The following is a 23,030-nucleotide window of genomic DNA, read 5'->3' as shown; positions in this document are numbered from 1 at the left end:
AATACCGAGAGCTCTCTCCTAAGTAGGCAAATAGACGAAAGAGAAGGAGAGGGCAAGAGAGGATATTTTAAAGGTAGAATAACATTTTTGTATCAAAAGTTAATTCATAGAAATATTAAGTCTCTTACCTGTGTGATAAGATATAAATTCACTGAGATGAGCACAGTTAGCCTCTTTGGAATCTCATACATGGGCAAAGAGACTCCAATTAAATTCAGTTGCCTGTGCTGACTAATTTTAATTTTTTTTAAGTGTAGTTTTTCTTTTCCAGAGTTACTGGACCAGCATGAGGGGCCAGAGGCAAAGTTCACCCAACATTTAGCAGTTCATGTATCTCCAGGGCTCTCCTGGTTTCAGTGCTTCTAGTGAGCTCTGAAATCCAATATTCTTTGCTCGGCTCCTCTGAATTGTGAATCTTCAATACTCTCCAGGTGAGCATCTCTAATCAAGCTGCATTACAATCACCTGGAATACTTGTTAAAATGCCGATTCTGAGGCCAAGGCCAGCCTTTACATCATGCTGAAGGGACCTAGAAGTCTGCATTTTATCATGGGCCTTAGAACATGGTTCTCTGTCCCAGTTACTCTGTTGATCCCACCCACTGAGCAAGGCTACTATCCTCTGCCTCCTTTATTTATTTGTTTACTTACTTATGTATTTATTTCAGTCTCTAGCCTGGCTACTCACATTGCCTCCTAATTGTTATCCTCTTTACTGTATTCAAAATCAAATGGAGCAAATTTAAATCTTACATGTCAGATCTAGCCCTGCGATAATTTAGTCTCTTTACTAAGACAAACAAGGCCCTCTCCAGCCTTCCTCTCCTGCTCCACCCACTCACCTGCTCCTCAGCCGCTGGAGCCATGCTGAAGGTTTTTGCTGTTCTCTCAAGACTCTAGGCCTTTGCTCCTGTGGGAGCCTCTAGCTAGAATGGCCATCTCTCATCCTGTTCCTGGCTGTCTGACAAACACCCACTCCTCTTTAGCATAGCAACTCAAGAATTACCTCTTCTGTGCTGACTTTACTAGCCTAGTTCCTTCTTTTTTGTTCTCACTCCTTCTCCAATCTGTATTTTCTTCAATGCTGTACTTACAATACTTTGCCACAGCGTTGGTTGACAGGTCTGTTTCTCCCTTGAAGTCCCAGCTCATGTCTTACTCCTCTTGGCATCTCAAACAACATATTCATGTTTTCCCAAATAAACAGATGAACTCATGAACTGCGTAACAGAGATCCAAGTAAATTTGCAGCTCAGGAGTTGGGTGCATCGCCCTTCTTTTGGTGTTGTAGATCTCATCAGAATTTTGTCTGAAGGTCACAGACAAAATGAAATAGCTTGGAGCTTTTCATATGCAAGCAGGCTCAACCCAGCTTTACTGATACATGCTAGAACTGATACAACCATAAAATGTTCTTTCATGATATGGAGATAACAGAGGGAAAATATTATTTCATTTATTTATGAAACTAGTGTCTTTGTTATATAACCTCAGAGTGAATTAGGGTAAATGAGCAATCTATATGGCAAATCTAACTGTTCTTTTACTTAATTGGTTGATTCAATTTCCTAGCAAATGAAAACTGAGTGCTACTTATTTGCTACAAATCCTTTCTCTTGTCTAAATTTCATTTATTTCAATTAATTTCCCATCATTTCTTCTTTTTAACAGTATACAGTGTGATTTGGATATTTCACAGTTTTCTTATAAGGTTACAGTTCAGAGGCTAAACATAAGAAGCCAAAGACTTTCAATTCTACCATCCAAAGCAATTTTAAGAATCAGTGCTTGCCCTTACATGTTCCTAGTGGGAATGTAAAATGGAACAGCTACTTTGGAAAAACAGTTTGGCTGCTTCTTAAAAAGTTAAATGGAAAAATAAAGTAAGAGTTGTTAATGCCACTCCTAGGAATCTACTCAAGAGAATTGAAAAAAACCCCCAATATCCACTAAAAGACTTGTACATGAATGTTCATAGGAGCATTATTCATAATAGCCAAAGGGGAAAAACAACCTAAATGCCCATCAACTGATGAATGAACAAGCACAATGAAGCATATCCATGCAATAAAATACTATTCAACAATAAAAGAAAGTAAAATACTGATACATACTGCAACACAGATGAACCTCAAAATCATGTTAAAGAAAAAAGTCACTTAGAAAGAATGGCTTCTTTTCAAAACCAGTACATACTGTTGTGTTCAATTTATATGGGATATCCAGAAAAGACAAACTCATAGACATAGAAAGCAAACAAATTTATAGACACAGAAAGCAAATCAGTGGTTGGTCTGGGCTGGAAAGGGGTTGTGGGGTGGGGCAGAAGGGATTGACTGCAAACAGGCCTGAAGAAACTCTGAGTGATGCTAGAGAGATTCTGAAACTGGGTCATGATGATATTTGCCAGGTTCTACAGATTTACAAATCATCCTTGAATTGACGGACCGTAGTGTTTATCCATCATAAGTGATAAACACTATGGTATGTAAATTATGCCTCAATGAAATTGGTTGAAGTTGGCACTTGGTTACCATCATATTTTTATTTCAGTGATATTATAGTTTCAGAAACCTTTCCCAGGAAATGTAAAAAAAAAAAAAAAAAGTCTTTAATCACAGAATCCAGATTTTAAGTTGGTTTCTTTTCTTCTCCTCAAACCCCTGAGGCCCTTCACCTTTATACGGGTGGAGACATATTCAGAATGTAAAAAACTTCCTTCCCCTTCAAACTAATTAAGTAAGCTCTGATGACATCAGCTGTATTCGCAGCACACCTGATTAAGGCCATGATACTAATTAAATTCTTGAATGATTAGAAATGCAAATTGTCAGGCCTTGTACAGCAACAGGCATTGCTTCCTGGCTCTAGAATAATAAGTCAGGGAAATGATCAGGCTCATCTTGAGTTTGCCCTGAGTAAGAAAATAATAATAACTATGAATGGCTAAAACTTACCTATTTACAAGGGTCAAAATTTCCCTAGTAGAGTTAGCTCTTTTCTAGGTGAGTTCATTGAGAAGTGCTGTGACAGGGTAGGATGACCCCGAGCTTTAGGGCTGCACAGAAAAGAGTTCAAATTCTGCTCTGTCACTTACCAGACATGATTGTTGCTTAATTTAGTTTTATTTCTTCTAGCCCACATATCTGTAATATGGAATCTGATTCTTTATCTCAAAGAACTTAGAGGCTGATTAAATGAGATCTTTTATGTGTCATTGGGTCTTACATTAATAAATGGAATCCACTCAAAGGCTTAGTAAGGCAAGGAGTCTTATCACTTTATTCACTCAACACACACTGACTGAGTGGTCTACTGTGAGAAATTGAAGGTCCAGTGATCCATTTGCAGAATATAGTATTTAGCCTTAAAGGTAAAATTGGGATGTAAGAAAAGCAGCTGGAGGGGAGAGCAGAATGGAAAGCTAAAAGCAGGTAACACCAGAGTGTGACAAATTCATGGCCCCTTGATAAACAGGAGGTGAGGGGGAAGGATTGACCAAACCAGCAGAGATACACTCAACCCAAGAAGGCCTTCCTGCCACAAGAGAGCAAAGGGAGGTGGGCACAACTAAAGGTACATTTCTTTAAATAACCCAATAGGAGATAGTAAAACCTATTTGACATTTGGGAAGGCTGCACATACCATGGTACTCAGACACTGAGGAATCAGGGTGGGGATTGGGGGACTTTGTGCACTAGGGAATAAATGCTGATTGTAATTGCTCTAGGTGTGTCTGCTTCCCCAGATACCAATCTTGCAAGACCATCATTAAAAGCCTCACTTCTCTGTACCTTTTGTCTCTCAGTTCATTCTTTGGGTTTGGAGAGGTGAGCATGTTTCTCACATCTACTATCCACTTATTCCTCAAATTCAGCAAACATTGTGTGGACATCTGCTATATTCATGCCATTTTTAGTGTTATAGATGCATCCATGAGTTTAAAAAAACAAAATCTATGTGGATAATAACTATAAACACTATCAATAACTAAATGTTTTTGTGTTAGATATAATAATATGTCCTGTGGAAAAAGAGAAAAATGAGTAAGAAGGATCTGGAGTCATGGAGGTAGGGTATATAAATGATGAGTTACAATTTCAGGTGGTCAGGGAAGGGCTCATTGAGTAGGTAAAATGTGAGGAAAGCCTCAAAGGAGTTAAGGGAGGTAGCCATCATCCAGAGATGTCTGGGGAAGAGTTGAATAAACATCTAGTACAATGATGCTCAAGTGCAATGTGCTAGAAACCTTTACAGAGCACTGGGCATGGGTAGGGAGGGTAATCACGCTGGAGATACAAGGGTAAGCTGAAGAGTAAGAACCTCGTTCAAACTCTGCCTCCATCCCCTGCCTGTCATGTCATCTTTGGCTTGTTATTTAATATCTCTGAGCATATAGCCCTTCGTCTACAAAATGAGATTTGAATATCTATTTCCAAAAAGATTACCTGTCCCAAAAGATTGAAGCATTCTCTTACCCCGTGACCTCTGAAGCTGGAGTTTGTAGGTTATATTTCAGCAGAAAAAGCAGAACAGAGGCTGTATTTTATTTCTGTCTACTTGTGATCCATTCAGCATCTTGCATCCCCTTCCACTGAGCTCATTCCAGTACTGCATCAGGTTGGTGGGCAGTGAGGAGACAGGGCTGGCTGAGGTTGAAGAACAATTGTGGGATATGAAAAAAGATGTAGCTATAAGAGAGAGAAGCATTAGTTTATTCTCTCAACAAGTAGTTATTACAGAATGAATAAACTAATCCAGCTATCTACTATGTTCTGTATGCACTTATTGCATTGAAAAAAACAATGCAGAGAGTGGTTTTAAATATTAAGATGATCAATTTTATATACATATAAATGCACGTGTGTGTGTGTGTGTGTGTGTGTGTGTGGTTTTCTCAGAATCAACTATACATCAAAGGTGACTCATATGCTTTTGTTAGGTACTTCTGGTGAATTGTGTGTCTGAGTTTGAGAGAACAGGATCCTGGTATCTTCTTTAATGTAATTCCTCTCAAACTTTCCTTTGGTTCCTTGCTGGATGTAAATGGTATAATGGAAAGAACACAGAATTCAGTTAGGAGATCTTAATTCAACAACTACCTCTTCAAGACTGAACTGTATGACTTGCTATTTATCTCCTCTGAGCTTTATTTTCCTCACTTATATAATAACAATGAAACCTCTACATTGTCTGCCTCCCAAACATCACAGGGCAAATGAGGAAATGCATTTGAAATCACTTGGTCAACTATACATGTTAACCTGAAGTGTGGTGAGGGGTTACTGTTGAAGAAAGAGGCTGATGGAAACTGGGGGTTGGTCAGTTATTTGTTGTAAAAAGAATAGTTTTGGCATTTCTCCACTGGGTAGATGTTTGGTGCTAATTTATGCACATTAGTTAATTTTGTTTTGCTGGGGGTTCAGATGGGACTCCCTGATGGATGTGCCATCCATGACAGAGTCAAGAAAAGCACATGGCTCAATACTGTGATCCTTTCAGGGTTGGAACTAAAGGAGAAGGGCTCTTGAGAAGCATGGGTTTGGCTGACAATTTCAAAGTCATCTGCTCATGGAAACCCTGCTGAGGCCCAGAAAGCCGGATGAGTAAAGAAAACTCTCCTTCCTTTAACACCCTTGGGGGCGTTTTCCACCCAGCACTTCAGCCGTCTGGGTTTTCCATGCCAGGCATATAGGAAGGTACTGCATTCACAAAATGGTGCCTGGTGGTGCCATGCCCTTCTTTCCAAGCTCTGAAACCATCTGGGCTAGCTGCGAGTGAGAAGAAGAAAGTGGCATACTCTTCCATGCAGAAAAACACTTTTAGGAGTGAAATTTAAGACATATTCTTGGGAAAAAGAGAATTACTCAGGAGAATGACAGCAAGATGCTCTGTAAAATTAAGTGTGCCTGGTTACAGCACTAATTGGGTGTGGCAGAGAAGAATCACTGAATTAAGAATCGTTCAACCTGATAGTGGGGCATGAGGCATGTGAACCTTTGCATCTCTGCTTGTGGGTTCATCTCACTCTGGGAGCTGCAAGCTGCTATGAATGGGACCGAGGTTTTTGCATTTTTTCTTCTCACTCCAGGGCTCACCCCTTGTGCCTGGCATTCTGCAGTCACTCAGCACATGTGACTCAGTGGAATGGTGGCACTATCTCTGTCCATGCAATCAGGCTGGTTAGGAAAGAAAGGCTATCCCTGAGTTTACCATGGGTAGCTCTCCTCAATGTACTACAATCCTCAATATTTGGGGATGATTTTTCAATTGGTCAAAACATTTCTCTTCTTTGGTACCCATTCATTTGCCCTATCACATGGGCTAGCTATGGGCCAGGGTGCAAGCTTGCTGTGGCCTCTTTCTATGAGGCTGACATCCCCAGACATGCTGGATGGTCCAGAGGTGACTGTAATGTCTTACGGGTATTAATAATTGAGATATTGATAATCAAAAGTGTCTTATAGTGGTAAAAAATGTAAAAATCAATTTGATAGCTATTTAGAAATTTTCGATTTCATTTGAACTTTCCATGTACAACTTTGAGTATAAATTTCCTAACTTCTGTAATGACTGACTGTAGGCAATTCTTTGAATACTCCTGCCACAGGAAGTGTTCCAGGACAGCTAAACAACATTTCATTTCCTGGATCTTCCTGTTAAAACATCTTAGTATTAGTTTGCTTATTCTTTCTGTCATGATGTGTTTATCAACATTGAAGTTCTTTGCTTTGCTTATAGTGCAAAATGTTAGATTTTTTTTTTTTAATTTTCTCTTCTTTTTGTATTTTTCTGACAACACATGTAATTTTTATCCCTCCGTCTTAAAAGCCAGGCATTGGGTGTTCCTCAATAGAAAATTATTAACTGGGAGATTTTAATCAAATTCCATATTTACTCTTTCAACATATTTTATTTTTTAAAAAATATTTTTATTAATTAATTTCATTACTAAGCTTCTTGTAGAATTTCCCAAATTCTTTCCAACTTACTCATGAAATCATGATTTTCTGTGTGTCATAAGGTGAAAACGTTAGGGTAATACTGCTCTAAATTATCCGTGTTACAGTTTTTTACCTTGGGAGATTAGATGTAAGTAGAAACAATGGTAATCTTGGCAGAAGGGATTTGTTAGAGGAATCCAAGATGTTTCTATGTTCATTTTTAAAGTGCCATTGGCTAAGATGGTAAGATAAAGAGGGACACTTTATTTTTTGTGAACAGTATTTCTTAATGATGGACGTTTCCTGATGGGATTGAATGTGTCTCTGCAGATGCCTCCCTTCCCAGCTGGATCACCTTGCTTCCTTCAAGAAAAAAGGGGTGGAAAGAGCCCACAGGAACTGAAAAGGTAAATAGCTCTACATCCAGCACACCAATCTTTGAAATTAAACATGGATTTTACAGACTGCAAAATGTCAGAGTCATACTAGTCATACAATTTATTAAACTACATTTAAATGAAAAGTAAGTGGTAACTCTTCTATTTAAAAATTAATTGAACAACTGCTATTATATTGAATTGAAACACTTAGATTTCATTTCTACTGATTAAATACACCCAGTATAGGAGGGAAAAAAAACCCATAAATGGATCTGAAACTGACCTTAGATTACTTTCCCAGGGTGGCGGAAGTGTGTGGAAGGGGGTGTCCCCTTTCTCGGCAGGGCTGGGAGAAGGTTAACCTGCAGTTGAATGGCTGTCCCGGGGCAGGGAGGGCACAAGGCACCAACTCAGTGGTCTCAGGAGTATGATTGTCATGGTTAGTGAATGAAAATACAATACATGCAATATTTAGATCACACACTAAAACTTTATTTGTTGCTTCTCAAAATTTAACAGAATATTCTGTTTTTATCTAGTGACTCCACTTAGGGGAAAATTGGAGGAAAAGGGATCTGAGAAACTGTTAAGAATGAAAAAAAAGTGGTGATGGTGGGAATCTGCCAGGTAGTAAGTGGGTAGTGTAATTGGCGGGAGGGGTGGAGACATAGCATCATTCTTGTGTCATTTATTTGGGGGGAGATTTCACAGGATTCCTAGGGGCCAGGTGCTTATCAACTAGGGTTCAAGTCAGCACTGATTCTTGAAGAAGACCAGAAATTACACACAAAAAGAAGAAGATAGGAGTTGAGGAAGGGCATCACATTCAGAGAAGACAGCATGTACAGAGGGGTAGAATAACCTCAGTATCCTCTCCGTGACACCAATCTGATCTTCCCAGAGGCCATCCCTCCTTCCTTTCCCCATACTATCATTGTCCTTTTCTGAAGACCTTATACTTTCTGCTATAGGGACATCTGTGATTGAAACCCATCATAGTAGTAGTTGATAGGTAGGATATGGGACAAACCCTGGACACATCTACCAAGTGAGCCAAGAACACAGATGCTTTTAATAGAAGATTGACAAGGCACACACATCAAAAGTTTCAACCATTTTTTCAAGCAAGGCAACATTTTGTTTTATATATATTCACCTAAGTCAACTATGAAGATTGATTCATATAACATCAGACCTGAGGTATCTATTTCCCATGAGAGAAGGAACAATAAGAAAGCAGACCAAATGGAAAAACAAGGAAAATTCCTTGCATTCCCTAAGGTTTATCCTGGGGCCACCCCATACTGCTAAAGTATATGAGGAAAAGCTCTTTGTTGTACATCTCAGCAGTCGACTGCTTTTGAATGTTATCTTTTAGAGGAGAGAGGTTGTCTCTTCCCTAGTCCTTGAAGTTCTCTTATAAACTTTATGATATTATGTGAATAAATAAGTAAGAACATGCTTTCTTCTTCTTGGAGGCACACAAAAGGAGGGCATCGTGGGAGGGCAATTTTCTTGCTGTCCTTTTCCATTAATGGTATGATTTAGAGACAAGCCTATGCAGACTATGTCTTCTAATAGATTTAAGATTTAGATATCTGGCCCTTTTTAAATTTGTTTGTTTGCTTTAAAATGTTGGTTGCCAGAGCTCTATCATTTATGATAGGTTGGGGGTTTCCTTGCTATGGTTTTGTTTTGGTTTGGTTGCTGGAGCTGAGGGAGGTGTTTTGGGGAGTTATACTTTGCTCAACAGCTATCTAAGGGTTCGAAGTGGTTCAACCTTGTTTTTTTTTTTTTTCCCTGAGAAAGAGCCATCTCTGATTCTCTCAGCCATCTGGAAAATTTGTCTTTTTCCAGACTTTGACAAGAGTGTGGTTTCGTTTGCTTCCCTAGTCCACAGTGCCCCTGTTTGGGACGAGGTTAACACCACCCTGGGTCCATTGAGGGTTGGTTTCTGCTCTCTGGCGCCACCTGCTGTAACCAGCTGCACTCACAGGCTTCCCGGTCTCCAGCCCCAGGCTCCCAGCAGGAGCCAGAGCCAGAACCTCAGCCCAAGCAGATGTTGTACAGGCTGCCAAATTTCTGTCTAGACCTTATCTGTGCTGCCTCCACTGGCTCCCTCGCTCAGAATCCCAAGTGTCCCCAGATGACTTGTCTCAAGTCACGCAGACCCTGAGCTCCTGGGCCAGAGAGAGGGAGCCTGCCAGTTTGGGGGTTGCTGACCAGTGGCTCTTGCCAGTGACAGTGTGGTCAGTGGAGGCCACCTCTCCTTAGCAGTGAAAATGCACATGGATTTCTTTCAAAGTGTCAATAGGCACAAGGAACTTATTCTCTAATGGACTTTCCATTGTGTCCCCAATGTGTCCCCTGATTGAGCCCTCAAGTATTTCCCAAGTTGCTCAGGAATTGAAATTTATTTTCCTTCGCTCTGGACTTTTCTACATTCTCACATAAATTAGCAATTCTAACCAAGGACCACAAAGAAAGTGAAGTGCTGATTTTTACTAGATTTTTATTAGGAGAGTTACCCCATTTCTCCCTGTTCCAGATTGAAGTTCTCTTAATGGCAGGTACTTACTCATTTGTTCCTCCTCCATCACAGGCAGCCTGGCACATAGTAGGTGCTTCATAAAACATGGTGAAATGAGTAGTCTCTAGCTGATCAAAATCCTTCTTAAAGTTCTTTTCTATTTGGCTATGAGAAGGGAAAACTGTCAGATTTCAGATTCTGAGAGTTCATATCTAATATAAGCCCCCACCCTGAATAAAGTTGACTTGGTAGAAAAAAATTAAGGGGAATAGTAATAACAATTTCTATTATCACTGATAAGAATGAGGGTGATGACTAACTAATGTCTCCTGAAGTTAGAAAAAAAATAGAAATACATGCTTGCAGGAGAGAATTGGTTTGATATAAGATAGAACTTCCGGAGAGCCAAGGTTACAGGATACTCTTGTGAAATATAAAGTGGAGTTTATGCCAACAACTACTCGAGAGTGAGATAACGCATCCATTTCATGCAATAAGCACTTAAACTTCTGCATTGTGCCAGGGCTGCAAGAGATGATGAAGTTAAAAAGGTTAATTATGTACAGTGCTTATCCCCTGAGAAGATAGGAGAAAATGAATGGACAATTTCCATAGACTTTTCTAATGGCAAAGAAAGAGGCATGCCCAGGGTGCTGTGGGAATCCTTAGATGAAGGGAAGCCCTGATTCAAGTTGTGTGGTCAGGGAAGGCTTCCTGGAGGAGGTGATGCTGGTATGAGTCTTATAACCGGGTGGAAGATGTCCAGATGCATGCATGCAGTAGGTGGATTCCAGGAAAAGTGAACAGTTAGATCAGAGGTACAAACATCTTCAGATCACAGGAAATCCTTCCAGTCCTTCTCAGCTGAGTCATCTAGAAAATGCTACTGGGCCATAGAAAATGTCTTACCACCTGGGTGCCAAAAGTGGCTCCGTTTTCTGTTTCATGGTGGGTTTGTCTCCTTGTTGCAATGACTTCTAGATTTGGAGGCAATGGGCAATAATCTTTTCAACTCCAGCATCTTATTCAGTGCTGGCACAAGGCAGAAGCTTAAGAATTGCTTATGGAACTGACTGGCTACGTCATCTCTCTAACGTAGTTGTTGGAGTAAACTTCCCTTTGTATTTTACACGAGTGTCCCATAATCTTCACTCTTGGGAAGGTCTCAGGAATCCTGTTTTTCTCTGCAATGGAGGGTCATGGTCTCTGAATCAGCCTTTCTGCCCTAATATTCAGGGCACCCTACATCCCTGATGCTTCAAATCCCATGTAGCTGGGGATTGCCCACAGAGCCATGCTGCCTGGAGTCCTGGCCCAGGGTTTCTTGTGTGACCCAGAGTACCACAGAGAGAAAAGCTAAGGGAGCTCAGAAAATATGCCAGCTGCTACCCGGAGATTCTCTCACAGCAGCTACTGTTTGAATTCCAACAGATTATTAGTCCCATTGTACAGATGGGAAAGCGGAGGATGATGGGCATGGAGCGACTTTCTAGGTCCTGGGGAATAGCCAATGCCTTTTATATATTAATTTAGCTTCTTGTTCCTTACTTCAGTGCTACAGCTAGTACCTTCGCAGGGTGAGAACCTCTGAGAGGCATTTTTCCCAGAAAGAAGCACTCTGGGATTGGCAGGCCAGTTAGTAATGGCCCGTTTCCACTGGATACCCTGCCTATTGGGCTGGCATTATGGAGGGGGGATGTTCCCAGGCTCCTCTGGGGAGGTCATTCAATCCCAGCCATGGCAGCTGGTGTCCTTGATGCTCTGGACCTCCATCAGAGAGGAATCTGGGGAAAACAAAGAGTGCAGCCGTGGCTGCAGACCTGAGCCCTCCACGCCCACTTGCCCGGGGTGGGGCCCAGCAGGGTTGGTGCCAGGCGCTGTGTGGCTTCTCCACCCCCTTCCAGGGCCCCTCAGCTCATCTGCTGGCTTTCAGAACCCCAGCCTTCCTGAATGGGTCTTTGTGTGCACCCCAGGAGCTGGCTCGGAAGAGCCCTGATGGAAATGCTGGACAGAGATGTCTCCTCGGGATCCAGGCACAGCCCGGCATGGTGCCCATCTTGTGGGAGGAAGGCCTTTATTGTGCCGCTTCAATGCTCCCGATCTGGGAGGGAGTGGGACCTGGATGAATGGGAGAAATGTTCTGCGCCCCTGCACAGTGGGGTCATGGGCAGGGCCACAGAGATGGCGGCTCCCCAGCCACTTCCCCTCAGCTCTCTTTCCCACTCCGTCTCAGCCACTTTGTCCCCAGAGATGACTGTGGTAATATTCATACCCAGAGGCGCTGTCACATGCTCACTCCCCAGGTGCCAGGCATTGAGTTCAGGGTTCAGTCTTATTTAATTAAATGGAAGATGTCATTTCACAGTCTCTACGCTACCCAGGAGGAAGCCAAGGTCTAGAGATGGTGAGCAACCCGCCAGGGGATTCTGAACAGGAAAGCCAATGGGGATCAGATGGATCTTTACCCTAACCTCCTCCTTCCAGTTTTCAAGGTGTCTCTTGACAGATGCTGAGGTCCTAAAGTCAACTGCACACTCTGTTACCTGAGAAGCACCCTGTGCTTGAGGCAGAGCTTGGTGGTAGGAAAATGCCCAAAGCAAGCAGGGTGGCCTTCTGAGGGCCACCTTTTGGGCTTTTTTTTTTTTTTTTTTTTTAATCTAGGCAAGGGTACCATTTTATTTTATATGATAGAAAAAACCAGAGCTGTAGACGAGTTGGAGTGCAACTACATGTGGAAAATTTAGGTTTAATAGCCTCCTCTCCATCTGTGGAAACATAATATTCTGTTGAGACAAGCACCATGTGGAAGCAGGAGCACAGGGGATTCTGGGAGCTGGCGGTCCCTGCTCTGCTACTGACGGCACTGTGTGGCCTGGTGTCCTGTCAAGGAGCAGGCTGGGTTAATTTCAGGTGCTGAGCTCTGAGTCGAGGCTGAAAAACAGGCAGGGATCTTGCTTTGACTTTTCTTAGTAGCTAGAATGGGTGGTGATGATGTCATTGATAGTCCCCTACCTGTCTTCTCTTAGGTGTGACCAGACTGTCACTTCAGAGGTGTGATGGACAGCTCTCTTACAAAGCAAAGCTCAGTGGCCCTTTTGGGGGACAAAACTGTTAATTGTGGATATTAGAACAGTTGTCAGCTGAGCCAGATGGCCAGCTGTGAGTGACCGTATTTCTCTATTTGCAGAGGTTACAAACAATCTATGAGAAACAAAGACAGCAGAAGAAACGTAGGTTAGACCTGAAGGGGACTCTCCTCATGGTGGGGTGTGGAGTTATAAACTGTCCTCCAGAATCTCATCTCTTCCTCTGTTTCCTTTTCAAGAAAGGAAATAGCTCCTCACCTCTCCAAGCCATTACCTTATAGTCCCCACTCCTCTGGAAATAGAGGAATGGCTGTTGACTGTCATGGGCCTTATGTAGAGGGAGGTCCTCCATTTTATTTATTTTTAACTGATGCTAGGGATGAAACCCAGGGCCTTGCCCATGCTCTACCACTGAGCTACACCCCATCCCTGGGAGTTCCTTTAACATTCATCTTTCACACAGAACAAATGGCAGTGTCTAGAATCGGAGTCCCCGATTGTGTGGTTTAGTGAGTCCTGCCCTTCGATATGATGAGTTTCTGTCCATTCCTAGCTCCTCTTGCCATCAACTCCTGAAATGGCCATGTTATGATCACAGATAAAGAAATCGAGCACTTGTTCTCTGCATTGTTCTCCAAGCTGCTTCCTCCAGTCGGCATGCATCTCTCTGATATCCAAGGATCTTTGGAGGAGTCTATTTCTCCATTAAACTATTGCTGTCATCATGGATTATTATTGCAATCTAATTGTGGTGTGTAATAAATACATATGTTTTGAGTAACTGAAGCATAAGTGCAGCCGACAAATATCCATCACAATCAGGATAATAGTCTGAAGATGATTAAGGCCCTAAAGATGTAGGATGTTGAGCAAACAAGGTCATAAACATCCATTTAGATTACCTTTTAATTTCAGCCCTTTTTAACTTGATATGCCGTCATTCTCTGGTGGTTTTTTTTTTTTTTTTTTTGGTTGTTACTCGTTTCTTTTTTACTTCACCAGTTGCATTTCTGAGAGTGGAGCTTGCTGTTAAAACAGGTAATAGTTAATGATGGCAGAATTCTAGACTTTTTTTGTAGCACTAGGGATTGAACCCCAGGCCTCATGTATGCTAGGCCAGAGCTTTACCACTGAGCTCCATCCACAGCCCAGAATTCAAGGGCTTAAGGGATAATTCAGGGAGACACTGGGAAGGACCTTTTAGCTGTAATAGGAAGAATATACAGGAGAGAGACCCATGTGGACAGAACAAGTGACGTTTACCTCTGGTGCGCAGGCTACGGGAAACTTGACTAATTTTCTGGATCTAAGTCCTTTCTTCATAAGGCAACATGTGAGTCATTGAACAATTTAACCTTTGTGAATAGAACCGTCCATTTATTTTTTGGACTTTGGTCAGCAGGCGGTGCAGAATCGCTTGTTCAGACTGTGACCTACAGGCAGCAGAGTATCATCCAGAGTTTTCACATGGAAGAGTGGCATGATCAGAGTCATGTATTAGGAGGACCCAATGGAAGTCACATATGGAGTGGATCACAGTGGGTAGATACCAGTCTTGGGGAATCAAGCTAGAAAATCAGCAATCATCCAGTGGAGGAAAAAATGAGAATTTTACCAGTGACAACTGTGGAAATAAAAGAAAGGAACCAACTCAAGAATTAGTTGATGAACATCTCTTTAGTTGGGGAAGGACTAGACAGAGTCTGGAAACTAAGTGACTACGAAAGAGGGACATGGGTGAGGGAGAAAATAACTGTGACACAGTGACTATCAGATTTCCCAGCAACTGGGCATTTGTCCAATGGCCAAATGTGAACTTTCTGCAATTCTCTAGCTTAGCAGTGAGCAGGGAGTAACAGTGGTCTGTTAGCTGTTCACACCGACCTCCAAAACCTACCAATACAAGTAGACTGTAGCCGACACAGGGAAAGATCAGAAATAGGGTGGTGGGTGCAGTCTGCCTGTCTCTGAGGGACGCTGCCACTTTCCAAGTCCCATTGACACTGCTCTGTCCTCACTCTTAATGGTGGTGCTAACAATAATTGGATTGCTTTTAGTTAGGGAGGCAATCTGCACACAGAAGGGAGGATAATTCTGCAAATAATTAGGAGGGAAAAATCTAACAGAAAAGTACCCACAGCAATGTCCTGGTCCCCCAGCAGTACTGGGTGAAATTCAGGGCTTTAAGTTAGTTCTTACGCTCCATTTTCTTGTCACCATTTTTCTACCTATAAATCCTAGGCTCTGGTACCAGAATTCCTCAGCTTTAACAAGGAAAGGGGACATGGCTTCCAAATGAGTTCTGTGTTTTGTCACTATCATGCCACCCAAAGACAGCAAGCATTTGGAAGTTTAGAAAAGATGGCATCTTATTGTCCTCCAAGATAAAAGATTTCAGTATGAGACCCCTGGGTCTGTATCCGTAGCATCTTCCGGTTGCCCCCTCAGATGACTTGATAGCACATTCTTTTATTCTGACTCCAGAACAAGAAAAAGTATTATTTTGATAAATGAAGCCCAGCCAACCAAAGCTCTTTCTTTAGAGATCTACTTGGACTCAAGAGGTTTCTTCTTTTTATGACGGAGGTTGGTCCTTGGCCAGGGGCCTATGAAATCCCCTAAAGATGAACATCTCTTGAAGGTCCAACTATATCTTTAATTAAAATAAAATTTGACTCTTCTCATAACACCATTTAGTTTTTCACACTGAAGACTGTCTTTAGTTTAAGATGCTCCTACCCTTCTTGGTATGAAAACACATATATTTACTATTCCATGGAGGAATCGAGGAACTAAGCATCATTGTAGATACACCAGTGTGTAAATTTTCCTCTAAAGCAAGGATATGTGGTTTCTTCTGATTGTTTTCACATGGAAGAGTGGCATGATCTGACTGTTAGGTCCTCAGTGGGACCTAGAAAGGTGGAATGGCACTGGACATTCATGGTAGAGCCCACTACGAGGAGAGTTACCATCATATACCTCTTGCCCCTAATGCAAGATTGATTTACCATCTGCAGATGAAGCTTGTCCTGATCTTTTTGTCTTCTAAGCTTAAGGTGGCAGTTTTGACCTGGTGACATTTTAGGTTCTTACTCTCTGAGTAAGTTCAGTTCAGTTCTGACTGAATGCTTTCAGTATCTCTGGATACATTAAGGTCATCTTGCCTATGTGACTGAGTTCAGATTTTTCTAAGAGACACAGTCTTCCCGGTTTGAAGAGCGCCTTCAGACTTGGAGCATGGACCTGCAATACCACTGCTTAGTTAACCATGAATGAAAGCCAGGAATTAAAGACACACTTCTATGATGATTTCTGGTTTTGGAAGGCTCTTTCAGGTACCTCTCAGAATGGTTACTTCTCAATGATCTGCATATGTATTACATGCTTTGTGAATTATCCATGGATAATTTTTAATTCTAAACTGGCTGTCCCACTTCCTGGCATGCTCTCATTAAGATATTCCTCAATGTCTTCTCCTAAGCTAGGGATAACTCAGAAACATTACACAATCTAATGTTAGCATCATAGAAAATAAATGAAGAGGTAAATTTATTGTACTTTTGTACTGTAACAATTCATAAATCAGAAAAAAATATCCCAACAACTTTGGAGTACTCCCTTCTGGAATTGTTTTATTTCTTCCCAAACATCAGTGGTATTGTAGATGATTGTTTTAAAAAAAAATCCAAAGTCATTTAGAAACTGACTCCATCTTCCCTCCAAATCCAGCATTTACAAGAATAGAATTGCAATATTGAACCCTGGACCTAGTGGAAGTTCAAGAATGAGAAAGGCTATTGACACATATAAATTCTTCAACCAACTTGAGGTCCTGTGGGGCTTGAACTAAAAGCCTCTCTAACCCTTTCTCAAGGGAGGAAAAAAGCCTCTCTAGCCCTTTCTCAACTCATGGGAGCCACTTCTGAGCCATCTTGTCCACCCTCTGACACAGGGTGAAGTCCTATTGAGAAGTGTAAAATCAAAGTGAAAACTGGTTGCATCTCATCTCCTCTTTGGGAAAGTTATCCCGTGCCACCTCTGTCTTAAGAGAAAACCCTGTATTTTTCTGTGTGCAGATTCTGCATGAAGTGGGCCCTCTGCTCTTTTCAGGGAGGAAATGTAAGCAGAGCTCTGAAGAAACTACTTGGCTCAGCAGTTTTAGTGATTGTTGTAATTGGCCGAGCCTAAAAGCATGTAGCAAGCTGTACCTGGGAAGCATTCGCCAAGGAAAATGCAAACGCTTCCCTGAAACAGGCATCTGGGTACATGAGAGGAACTGGGCTCATGTGCAAACCCGAGTAAAAAATCAAGGTGTAGGGGAAGGCTGGGCCATCAGACAGGCTCCAACTGGGCCATTTTCTCACTTGTCCAGAGATGGAGGCCACATCACAGGACTGGCCTCACCAGGCATGGTGAGCAGGGTGTACAGGAGGCTTCCTCCTCCCATTATATGCCTTCAGTTCTGTGCCATCTGGCTCCTCACCAGCTGCCCAGTGGTCCTTTCCTTAGCTTTCTCTGGACACTGGACACTAGAGATCCTCTCTAAGATTCTCGGGCCAAAAAGAAACTTCCTGTGGACTGACTGCTTCTAATCAATCCTCTATGATATCAGCAGTTTAGCAAGGCCCTAAGCAACTCAGTGAGACCCTGTCTCTAATAAAATATAAAAAAGGGCTGGGGGTGTGGCTCAGTGGTTAAGCGCCCCTGGGTTTAATTCCTGGTACCAAAAAAAAAAAAAAATGCTCCTGATTAATTTTAGGCTCTGTCTTTATTCTCAGTAACTATTCTGAAGGTATCATTTTTCTCTTCTGTTGTTTCCATGTCTTGCTGATGCATTATATGTGCGTTTGCTTCATTTGAGCCGCTTTAGAATGGCTTACAATCTAATGGATTTTGGAGACTGAGTACAAACAGGTAACCACTCAGTTGGAAAGAATTCAGACATAGATGGTGTTGATGAAATGGTTCCTTAATGTCTCTTTCGATCATCCAGAGTGTCAGATTTTGGCTTTTTCTTTTGTGTTTTCCATGATACTAAAGGGCAGTGGCTTCACCCAACATACCTGGAATTACCTGAAACAGTAAAATAAATAATTCCATTCTGGGGAAAGACAGGAGAAGAAAGTAAGCACACTTTATATTTAGCTTATTGTTGAATTAGACCACAAATCCCTCAAAAAGAGAAAATGCCCTGGATGGGGGTTTACTGTTTCTACCATCTAATTTCTCCTTGTTGGCCCCAGGACCCCATTTCATTCCAGTCTGTATTTGGGCCTCTTTGACCAAAGGACTTCTGGTAATACTCCCTCCTAGCCTTTTCCAGACAGGAAGTGACCTTTCTAATTTTGGACTGCGTTAGCAGAATATTTTTTCTTATAATTAATCAAAGATTTTTCTCTTTGGAGATTCTCCCCCTGGGTTCCATCTGTTCCCTAAAGCTGGGCAGAGCAAATCTCATCCCTTTTCTACCTGAATGCCCTTAGTGTATTGGAAGACAGCAATTATAGAGTTTTATCTTCATCTGCCTAACTATTCCCTGTTTTCCAAATTTCTCATGCCAATCTCTTATATTCGTTGGTTGCTCTGGTCTCAATTTATTCCATTTTGCCTTGGTGGGGTCCAGAGGAGGACTGGATGCTCTTACCAACCCAAAGGAGGACAAGACTCTCCTTCCCTCCCTATCCATTTTCCTAATCCCAAGTCCTGACCCAGGATCCTTCGAATGCTCCAGACACCTGATGCCTTCTTCTTAAGAAGTATTTCTGGATTTAAATGCCATTCTTCACAAGTGGACCTCAATCACTAAAGGTCCTCAGTTTTAGATCCATTTGTGGGAAAGGGCATACTTTTGCTCTTACAGCTTTGTTTAGATTCTTTAAATCCCATTTTGTTTGTTTTACTTGAGTTTATAGCAGAGTTGAAGCATCAGGGCAGGGTATCTCTTTTGTATTCAGCCCAAGGCCCAGCATAGGTCTGAGAAATATTTATTGAATTCATGATCAGTGACTGTATCATTAATTGACTTTTCTTCATCCTCCTCCGCCTCCCCTTTCTCCTCCTCCTCCTCCTCCTCCTCCTCCTCCTCCTCCTCCTCCTCCTCCTTATTCTTCTTCATCATTTTAGAGACACCAGCTGTTTTGCTTAGGTCATTATTGTTCTTTTGTCTTTATTCCTGGGCTGTCTATGCTGCCTTTGGAGAAAGAGCCCATTCTTCTATGATTTTATGCCAAGTTTAGTCTTTCTATAGGATTCATTACATCAGGGAGGTGGTGGGAGGGCACAGGTGAGATTTGGTTTGCTGAACTTAATATGAAATACTTTATGTTGACCCCTGACAGAGCTTCCTTGCCAGCACTGCTAGAAGAACCCATGTGGCAAGGTGACATGGTGAGATAAACTCAAGGCTTAAATAGCTTTTGATTTAATCATCATCTCTGCCACATATTATTGCCCATTAACCACTCTGACCTCAATTTCTTCATCCCTAAAATGGAGCTAACCTAATCCCGCAGTTGGGGTCTCAGAATTAGTACAATGTTGAAATGAGACAATATGTCACAAGGCTTGTGGTGACCAGGAGTCAGTGCCAGATCACTGTTGTCATTCTGCAGTTTCCCTGTTCCTCTTCCACTAACTGTGTACTGGCAAATAAATAGCTTCCCACTGGTCCTACTGGTTCTCTTCCATATCTGGCATAATGACGAATTCTTTCCTGCTGGCTCAGACTGGGTCTCTGTCTGTGTCACATCCAGCAGGCTGTCCTCACAGCAGGGGAAGCCGATCGATACTCCTTAATGGTATGGCTCATTGCCCTGCACTGAGGGCCGTCTGAGCAACACTTCCCCTTTTCTCTAGAGACAGAGTATAGTCTGGACGGATGGGCTGGACAGAGGTCAGAAAACCCAGTTCTGATCTTCGCTACACTGATGGTTTTTCTAGTGCATTGGAAATATCATTCAGCTACATGAGCCTCTGATTCTGTTTGCAGAAAATAATATATTAGATTTCCTACCTGCTGACCAGGGTAGGTGAGAATGAATGAGATTGTATCTCTCTGGGGAAAGATGTTATTTGGACATCCAGTCTGGTTTCATCAAGGTGAGCAACAGAAAGTTGCCAGGCTCCCTTGGTACCAAAAGGCCCAGAGAGCCCAGGAGACTGGACCACCATGGTTTACTCAGATGATGAGGACCACACCTGTCTCCCCAGAGCAGCCCTGCGTAGGTGTCCACTGGATGATACATTTTCCAGTCAGGAAATTGGGCATACAGCAGAAGCAAAGGGTTGCCAACCGTACTTCCCACACGAAGCATAAGCGGTGCAAGCTCCTGACTCATGAGGGTGCTCACCTGCACTCAGAGACCTCTAGGCACCAAGAACTCTGGCTCCCCCAAAGTATTTCCATGATTGATTATGGAGAACCTCAGCACTGCAGTTCACACAGAGGCTGTTCTTTGAGACTGGAGTAGAACCCTGTGCCCTTTGGGGCACACCTCCCTGAGTATGTGCACATACTTAGGAGAGCAGAGTCTTTCTCCTGCCCTCCCACCCAGGCACTGTCCCAACTGGGTACTGCCTTGCCATGCCCAGTATCTCCCACAAGGGGGAGCCCCTGGAGGGCAGCTGGGACTGTGGAATTTTGGAAGCGCTGAAGTTTTCTCCTCCTGTCCTGTAACTGGTTTTCACTCACCCCACTGTGAGATTTCTTTGTTGCAATGTTGGGGTCTGAGATAACACTCCTGGAGACTGCGGGCAAGAACCATAGCCAACACCATCTTTTATTGTGTGTTGTTATTTACTAGCATTTTAAACTAAAGAGGCAAAGTAACAAAGAGCTTGAAGACAAGCACAGTTCTCAGGCCCTGGATAGAGGCTGGCAGCGTCAGACCGACAGAACCAAGACGTCGGAGGGGCAACGCTTGTGGCTGCGGAGCACAGGTAGGAACCTGGGTGCAGATGACCAGGGAGGCTCTTGGGGAAGAGAGGCACAGAGTCTCTGACAGTGGAAGAACATGGAGCAGACACAGAGGGTGGTCAGCAAAGATTAAAAGGGAAAAGCTGTGCAGAGAGGCATTGGGAGATTGAGGGAGAGAGGAGGGCAAAGGAAAAAAAAAATGGTTTTGCCCAAAGGAGGGCAAAAGAAAAAAAAAAAAAATGGTTGCAGGGTTGATGAAAAGGGCTGACCCCAGAGCAGGAGAGGGAGGGTTTGGAAACTGAATCAGAGACTTAAGTTGGTTTGAAGTTGGTTCCAACTCTGGTGCCCCAGAAACTTCACGAGAAATAAGAGGATGGGAGATTGACAGTGAATGTTTAGTTGCACAAGAAAATTCAAAGTGAGTAGGTCTACCTCAAAGTGGATCATTCTGGTGGTGTGTCACGTAGCCACACCTACTCCGGACTTTGACCTAAACTAGAAGGAATTCTGGTCTGCTGGCCTTTCCAGGTTCTCTCCAGCCCAAACTGTTTCACACTTTCCCTTATTACTGCCTTCAGACCTTCCACAGTTGCTCGAGGTAATGGACTAGGAGTCAGAAATTCTGTATTCTAGTCCAGGATTTGCCACTTATTGGTGAGATTAGCTTAAGCAGGGAAACATTAGAGTTTCCGTTTCCTTTGTCTATAAAAGGGAGATAATAATATATTACTGATGAGCCTTACAGGATTTTTCTGAGAATTGAATAAGGAAGATAATGTGAATAAATGCTCTTAATAGATTATAATTGCTAGCTAAATAAAAATTGGCATTAATAATAATTAATCAGTTAATATACCCTTACTACTCTCAGCAGGGGATTTGCCTACTGAGCTTTGGAGAAATATATATATATACACACCCACATATATATTCATATACATATAAATGCATATATTATATCTTATTCTAGTATTTGTGGGAATATTGCATACTCAGAGAATAGATTTAATGGGGTAAAGAAACACATACATTGCTCTATTGGCATCTCAGCTTTTCAGAGTCCAGAAGTGACCACAATACGCAATTCAAGTGGTTAAAAAAAATCATGGATCAATTTCTTCCCTGTTCCTAGTAATGAATAGCAATATCTTGCTTCTTCTAGACAGACTGTCAGCAGCTTCAGATATTTTTAAATGAGTTTTTAAAAATACATTTGCAAAGTCAATTATTTTGAATCTCATCTGAGGCAATTAAAAAACATCCTGACATTTAAGGTGATATTTTTTCCTAAGTAAAATAATTATAAATAATACTAATTATGAACAAATCATTCAGTTACTCTTCGTCTAGTTCAACCTTTAGGTTAATAAACCAATCCATTAAAATTCATCTTGCTCAAAGGACCAATTTGTTAAAAAAAATATAGCGACCTTTCACCATGAGGATGACTGATATTTTCTTTAACAATAATCAGAGCTGTCTTTCCCAGAAGAGTGTGGTCAAGAGGTAGGTATAGAAAACCGGGGCTCTTTTATGGCTCTCTCCCTAATGTTTCCCAGATAGGTACAGACAACATTGCTGATGTCGATGATGATGAAGACATGATGATAATGTACAGAACTAAAACTGTCTTAAAGGAGATATCTGGAAGTCTCACAAAACCCAACAGTGTCATTGTTTATGCCAGAAGAAGTGTTTAGATATTTTCCTCTGCCTCTCATGTTTCATAGTTAATAAACATGTAGGGCAGGGATTTGAAATACAGCCCAAGGACCAATCTGTTTACCACCTGTTTTATAAATAAAGTTTTATTGGAATAAAGCCCCATGTATTTTTATGTAGATGACTGCATTTCTATTATAAAGGCAGAGTCCAGTAGTCACAACACAGCCCAAACTGACCTATAGAGCCTGAGATATTATCAGGACCTGATAAAAATAGTTAATTGTTTGTAGTGTGGGGTAATGAAAAAAAACAGTCATCTTTGAATTTGTAATAGCAATTAATATCTGAGTACCATGTTGGAATTTATAAGATCTGACCATGTATGTAATAGCAGGTATTCTGCTTACTTAACTGAGGGAGAAATTGCAATTAATGGTCATTCAGTCATTGGAACTTGGCCTCTGGAGACTCCTCAGTGGCAGCCTTTAGAGGAACAGTGGGAGAGGG

At 41.9% G+C, this 23,030-nt stretch overlaps 1 long non-coding RNA gene across 2 annotated transcripts in view; it reads left to right on the top strand.

Annotated features, from left to right (window-relative positions):
• Nucleotides 1–23,030, top strand: part of LOC139706907 (uncharacterized) — a 257,770-nt gene that overhangs the window by 134,080 nt on the left and 100,660 nt on the right. For both annotated transcript variants that reach the window (XR_011708613.1, XR_011708614.1), the window contains exon 3: nucleotides 7,275–7,351. This is a non-coding gene — a long non-coding RNA (uncharacterized lncRNA). The remainder of the gene's footprint in view (nucleotides 1–7,274; nucleotides 7,352–23,030) is intronic.

The sequence above is a fragment of the Marmota flaviventris genome, chromosome 9, assembly GCF_047511675.1.
Source record: "Marmota flaviventris isolate mMarFla1 chromosome 9, mMarFla1.hap1, whole genome shotgun sequence".
Classification (NCBI taxonomy): Eukaryota; Metazoa; Chordata; class Mammalia; order Rodentia; family Sciuridae; genus Marmota; species Marmota flaviventris.
This window is presented reverse-complemented; position numbering and strand designations above follow the sequence as displayed.